Source organism: Podarcis erhardii (genome assembly GCF_964252035.2).
Source record: "Podarcis erhardii genome assembly, chromosome: 3".
NCBI classification, from domain to species: Eukaryota; Metazoa; Chordata; class Lepidosauria; order Squamata; family Lacertidae; genus Podarcis; species Podarcis erhardii.
In genome coordinates, this window is record NC_138507.1 from 19130324 (window position 1) to 19137914 (window position 7591).

The following is a 7591-nucleotide window of genomic DNA, read 5'->3' on the forward strand; positions in this document are numbered from 1 at the left end:
CAGGAAAATGGCTGTAAAGTGATTGGTCATTTTATTACTATCCTTGTTCTTTGATGTGGGATGGGAGAGGGAGCTAGACTGAGTTTAAAAGCAAAGAGAAATGGACCGTGCAAATTAGATCTCTTTTTGCTAGTCTTCCAGTTTACCATTAGCACACACCATCATGTACCTGTGGTTGACTCTGCAAACACGAAGACTCGTTTACCAAAAGCAAACATAAAAGCCAGTGCAAGAGGCCTTCAGCTTTGCAGCACAATGTGCAATGAGTGCAATACATAAAGCATGCAGATTATTCTATGCCTGCTCCTTCTCCATCACCAAGCTATGGTTATCATCCAAGGCCAGGATCATAACAAGTGGCACATATTGCTTATAATATGATATGACAGCTTGAAACAGACACCAGCATTTGGTCAACCCAATATTGGTTGAAAGCAGTGTTTTTTTCCTGGGGGGTACAAAGAGGTATGCATAACCCTAAACAATTTGTGAATCTAATGGGAGAAGAAACTTTTTTTTACACATTTTTTTAGTTTCTTCTCCAGCACGGTGAATTGTCAGTTCCATTGCTACCCCCAATGGCGGACTCATTCCCTTTTCCAGTGTTTCCTGAGTCTCAGATGGAAGCGGGCGTTTAATGTGTGAAGCAGTGTGGAATGTGGATGTGTGGTGTTTTACTGATGAAAGTTTGGCTTCATTGGGGGGCAGCATTTTAATATGCGTAATGGATGTTCTTTATTCTTTGGTCCATTTACTGTATTAATTTTTCCTGATTTGAACTATAAAATGGTGATTTTCTTGAGTCAAAATGACAGTACCCCTAACATTTATTAATGTTTTAAGAAAAAAAGCACTAGTTGAAAGGATATTGGTGTGATGTGTCTGAGGACACTCTCGCCTCCACTTTCGCTAATCCCACACCTAGAATCTAGGTATACTATATAGAATGTAGTCATTTTGTTTCTCACATCTGAGATTTAATTTTCTACATGCTATAAGGAAGCAGGAAGACAGTATATCCTCAATAGATCTTAATATTCAGGTAGGGCTACATTGGCAGAGGCCATCCTTCAAGCAGTTAGGTCCTACATCATTCAGGGCCCTATAAGTCATTGACAGTTGCTTGAATTCAGACAGGAAACAGATTGGCAGGAGGGAAATTTCCTAAGAACCAGCCTTATGCCTCTGGCTAACTGCCCCACTCAAGAGCAGAGTTTCTTACTGAGTTGCACCAGCTGAACTTTCTGTATCAACTTCAAAACAAACCCCATGTAAAGTACCTTACAGCAATCAGTGTGTTCCTGTCAAGGAGCAGCTGTAGCAGGCCTGAACAACTGAAGCTTGCGGAAGGTACTTCATGACACTGAAGATACCTGACCCTCAAGTGACAAAGCTGGATCCAGTTGTAACCTCCACTCCCCCACTAAAAAACAAATTATGCTCCTGTTCCTTCAAGGGAAGAGCAAACCTGCAGGAAGAAGGTCACCTGCCAGATTCACAGATCTGAGAACCAGAACCACCAAGCCAAACCACCTCTGTACTTTTTTTAATTCTACCTTCTGTAACCAGTAAGAGTGGAACTAGAGTAACACAAAGAGTGGAACCACATTAGCACCAATGCTTTACTTCCAGCTTGACAGAGCTCGCCCGGTGAGGATCTGAAACCAGACAGAAATCTCTCTCTCTCTCTCTCTCTCTCTCTCTCTCTCTCTCTCTCACACACACACACACACACACACACACACACACACACACACACTTCTCCTTGTACAAAAGCTTGGATCTCACCCATGCTGTATGAAGGCACCTTGCATTTCTCTCTTGTTATCTGATCAGTGGCAGAGCATTCCTGACGGGTGCAGAGGGTGCCCTCCCAGGCATGGGATAGCCGCTCATGCACCCACCAATCCTGCTTCCTTCCTCTCCCATTCCCACTCACCTGCCTCCTTCCCGTCCTCTCCCCTGCCTGCCTGCCTCCTCCAGCCACGGGGCAACGGTCCCACGCCTACTGCCAGCTGTCAGGGGAAGGGGGGAGCTGATGCGCCATGCTTCTGGCTGGAGGAGGCAGGTGGGCAGGGGAGAGGGTGGGAAGGAGACAGGCGAGTGGGAAGGGGAGAGGAAGGAACTGGCAAAGCGGTGCAGCAGCTCCCCCTACCCCTTCCCCCAACGGCTCGTGGTAGGCGTGGGAGTCTGGGTCAAAAGTGGGCGGAGCACCAAGTGTCACTCCTGCTTAGGGATGACACCTGGAGCGGCGACCCCCCCACACACCTACCTTCCTCTGCCAGTGTATCTAATGGTAAGTAGTTAGGACTATCTAAAAATTGAGAATGCACTAGGGGCCATAGGAAGTGGCATAAGAACAGGAAGACAAATATGTCACTGTAAGTTGGCACCCAGTTCTATCAGTGAAGCTATTCCACCGGTGAAATTCCACCAGAGAGCAGGGAACATCTCAAGGGATTATTCAGATGGGTGGGGATAAACCATGTCAAAACCCCCTTCACTCCCTGACATGGCCTCATGAACAGTGAAGCCTTGTGCATTGTAGCCAACGGGACAAAAGAGGAACTGGGACACAACTCCTGCTATGTTCACAGCATGCTATAAATGTATGGTAGGATCCACATCTCCCTCACTCTCACAGAATCTGGGTGGGACTGGAGGACATGATAAAAGTTTGGCAGGCTATTGGTTTCTCAAAGAAAGCTTAGCAAATTTGGTAAAGAATTCAAAGCATGCAGGAAATAATTTGATGGAAAAGTACAATGGCCATACATACTGTGCAGTGCTTGAAGTAATGTGCTGTATTATTAAGTTGGTTCCTGCGAAGATTGCCACATAGGCAGCCAGCATGTCCTCACCTTGCACACTGGATAGGCTAGCAAATAATATTAGGCCTTATTAGCGAGATCCTTACCCTTTTCATGTATATTTCCTCTTTAAGCTAACTGTGCCTTTTACAAGATTTGTGCAAAATTTGGGTTTGCAAGATGAGTGCCACCGAGTCCTCAGAGGTATCATTTGCCCTACTCCTTGAGAACCAAATCTCTCACGCTTCCGTCAGCTTAACACAGGTGATCTGAGAAAGGTTACTGCCATAATTGGCTATATGAAAATATACATGCTGTGATTGGTCCTTTGACTATGGGGAAACATGATGTCAGCATCATCAGATTTTCCAGGTAATCTTGGGAGCCCATCTGTTATCAGGAAGGGAATCTCTAGTGCTGTTTGAATGTGGGTTGTATACAAGAAGGGGTGGCATCAGATACATGCTGCCAACTTGGCTCCTGAATACACTGCCAGTATGCCTGCTTGGACCAAAAAGTGAACTGCAGAGTCTTATGGAGCAAATATGACTACAGAAACTTTGCAAACTATGACTGAAACAAGCTAAGTGTGTTGTAATGGCAGCTGTGTGGGACCAACAATCAAATTCCTGCTTTACAACCCACCTTGCTCGGTGACCCTGGGCCTATGTCTATCAGACTCACCTACCTTGTAGGGTATTGTGAGAATAAAAAAAAGTTGTGGGGAGAACCCAGCATTCCACTGTGATCTCCTTGAAGGAAACATGCCCTCTAGATGATAGAGGGAGGATGAGGAGCCTAAGACTCTCCAGAAGTTGACCGCCAGTCTTTATCAGTCCCAACTGCTGTGTCCCATAGTCAGGGAAATGGGAATTGTAATCCAACATAATCCAGAAGGCTGTAGGATCCCCAACCCTGGTCTAGAGTTATTCAGCTACACTGACCATCAACCACAACTAGCATGGCCAAGGATCAGGGTTCATTGGAGTTGTACACTTGGAGGAGGCCAGGCAGTGAGGCATTTTAGATTTCAGAGATGGTGGAGTGTTCTCAGCAAAGTTTAAATGTGGTCACCGCTGCCTGCTCCTATCTGGCCTCCTTTTTTCCTTTCCCCACTGCCTTCAGTGCATCAGGGTTTCCCAGGATGCTTCAGATGACAGTGGCAGTGCAGTGTTTTGCTTTAAGTGGGAAAATGTCTTGGGACAGCCCTAGATGAGCTTGAGGAACTGATACCAGTTTCCCAATGTCTGGTTGAAAGTCACGTAGCAGGAGTCTTAAATCACCATGTTTAATTATCTGGAGTTGATTCCTTCACTTGGAGAGGAGTTGGGTGATCAGACTAAAACCACATTCCACCAAATATGATGTCAGAAATGCAACAAGGAGCTACTTAACCACTGTCTGTCGTGCAGGACAGTGAGTTCTCTAACCAAAACTCTTGGTATGATTTCTTAAACTTTGGCTTCAGCCCAATGTTATTTTGTAGCTCAGATAGATCTTCCTCCACTACCCCAACTTTGTCACCCAATCTGGAATTTCCTTCAGAAGAAGATCCTCAAATCGTTCAGATATATCTTTATAATGGTTACCAAAAAAAAAAACTTGCAATCATCATCTTGTATCCAAACTTCTTCATCTTCTAGCTCAGGCAGGCTTGGAAATTGGTATGGCTCACGATAGCCTATATTGTATTTGAACAGAGTAAACTTTGAAATAAACATAGAAATGACCTGTTTGGCCTTAATAAAATTGACCTCATTTCCTTGCAGCTGAAAATCCATTTCATTGAATAATAAGTGAAAACCCACCTAGAAAACCCACCTGCCCCCAGAAGGTGGTACTGCCCAGTGGGTTACAGCCGGTCATACATTCATAGAAAAAGTTGATGTTTCTTAGATATAAGTGTTAAAGTTCGTCTTTATCCTCTAACAATTCAAATAACCTTCCAGAGACATTGCGCAAACTAGTTAATAGCATGTGAAATGTTCGTGGAAAGATGGTGAATCATTCAGAAACTGATACCAGCTGCTTAATTTTTTTTTATTTTTGCATTAGCACACCTAGTATAAAGATTTGGAAGCCATTTATTTCACATGAAAGGCCTTTCTCTTTAAAGCCTGGTGCAGGAGGGCACCATTTGAACTTGGCGAATATTCACAGGAGAATTTTGAACCTTTTGCTTTCATCCAGGAGAAAAGACCACTGTGGATTTGGACATATGAATTCAATTCTTCTTTGCCTTCTTCTAATTTGCAGTCTCATCCCACTCTCCCTCTAGGCAGCTTAGAAAGGAGATTCCCCGCTATGGTGGCCACGAGTACAAATTTACAGAGGGCTGTACTTTATCTGAAAGGCTCTCAGAAGACAGCTCTCCATTTGAAGTGCTTTCTGCTCCAAGTCTGATTTAAAGATCAAGAACCATATGAAGGGAGATCAAACCCCTTGAAGTTGCATCAACAATGTGCAGTCCCGGACAGCACACTGAGCAAGGACCACAGGACATAGCAATCATTGCAGTACATCTTTTTCTGCAAGTGGCTCCTTGTTTGAAGAATGCTCTCCCTGGGGAAACTTGCCTGGCGCCTTCATTGCATATCTTTAGGCACCTGGCAAACTCATTCCTCTTTTCCCAGGCCTTTAGCTCATTAAACAATCTATGGCCTTTTAAAGTGGGAGAGGGGGTTATTTTGTTTGTTATGTATTTTTCTGTTTTTATATTGAAAACTGCCCTGTGATCCTCAGATGAAGAATGGCATAGAAATATAATATATATGATGATATAATAATAATAATAATAATAATAATAATAATAATAATAATAATAATATATAAAATCTGTACTGTATTTAAATTACAGTAATTATTTCCTAAATTTCCATATGCGATCTGGAGCCTCCTTTGCCATTGTTTTGGGAGATGAATTTCCTTCCCCCTTTTTGTTTTCTGTGATGTGTAAACAAACAACTACATGACTTTTAGAAGACATCTGAAGGCAGACCTATTTAGGGATTTTTTAAATGTTTGATGTTTTATCGTGTTTTTAATATTCTGTTGGGAGCAGCCCATAGTGGCTGGGTAAACCCAGCCAGATGGACAGTGTATGAATAATAAATTATTATTATTATTATAAATGGCCACCCTACTCCCTGTTACTCAATGCCCATAAGAGCACCTCGCAACACTTTGATAGCCTTGGATGAAAGATGATGGTGAATGGCTTATGGCTACCCAATGAGCTTTAGAGCAGGGAGGCGGGGCCAACATCTGAGGAAGTTCTGGGCAAATGTCCCCATCTGTAGTTGATGGAGCCTGGCACGCTTGGCTTAATATAATGGCAGCATTCTCTTAGCATGATTGGGTAGATGGGAGTAGTAGTAGTAGTAGTAGTAGTAGTAGTAGTAGTAGTAGTAAGGTAAAGGACCCCTGCATGGGGTTATTAGGTTACCCAGCACTCTGGGCAGCTTCCAACATATACAAAAGCATCATAAAACAGCAGACTTTTTTTAAAAAAATCTTCTCTCTACAGGATTGTCTTCAGATGGCTTGGGGGGTGGATAACTCTGACATTTCTCCAGTGAAAATAGGGACATCCTAAGGAAAAGTGGGACATTCTGGGATCAAATCAGAAACTGGGACGGCTTCTCTGGAAAATAGGGACACTTGGAAGGTCTGCTAGCGTGCACTGACAAATGGTTTCTAACACCTAGGAAAAGAACAATTCCTTATGCCTTGAGTAGCTTTGCTCAGAAACATAGGGGAAGTGAAAAAAGCAAAGGGTTGCCTTGAAGGAGTCACATGAAAGAGAACTTCTGCAATTTTAACTTTCTTCGCATTATGCAGCCCCCAGGGGGTATGGAGTCTGAACATATTTATTGCTTAATCCACCAGTCACTGTTATTCAGGCTTATTTATTTAATTTTTGCAGACAAGGGAGAGGCCTCTTGCAATAATTTACACACACACAGTTATTCGCTGTGTAACCAACCAACCCCCTGACCCCAGCTGTGCATCATCTTAAAAGCATCTATAAAATGCACTGCTTATTTACTATTGGGGCCTGTTCTTAGTGAATGTCAGTAAGCAGCTCCTGAAATATGTGGACCAGGGGTGGAAGAATCTGTCCATTTCAGTTATTTCTGTTTCTCATTTTTCCCCAGTCTTAAACTGAGTTCTTCACATTTATTCATTTGCTTTTTAAAAAAATCAAACTTTCACACATATTCCTCAGCATTTTAGTATGACTTTCTCCTCATAAACACATTTTGTGTTTGCACTTTTGACTAATGTAACACATTTTTCCAAGCAATTTCTCATAAAACAATGAACTTAGTATGATATTTTCAGGAATATATTGAGGTTTGTTTGTTTTTGGGCCATCTTCTCTCTGATATACATATTTTTGTATGCATCCTTTGGTTTGGAAAACTGCATTGCAAAATTCACGTGTGAATGTCAAAGGATTGCTGCATCTCTCAGTTCTCATATTGTTGCAGAAGGTATGTATGCATTTGATAGTTTCCAGTTTAAATGACTCTACAGTGGTGCTTCGCAAGACGAAATTAATCCGTTCCGCGAGTCTCTTCATCTTGCGGTTTTTTCGTCTTGCGAAGCACGGCTATTAGCGGCTTAGCGGCTATTAACGGCTTTAAGAAAAAGGAAACAAACTCGCAAGAACTCGCAAGAAGTTTTGTCTTGTGAAGCAAGCCCATAGGGAAATTCGTCTTGCGGAACGACTCAAAAAATGGAAAACTCTTTCGTCTTGTGTGTTTTTCATCTTGCGA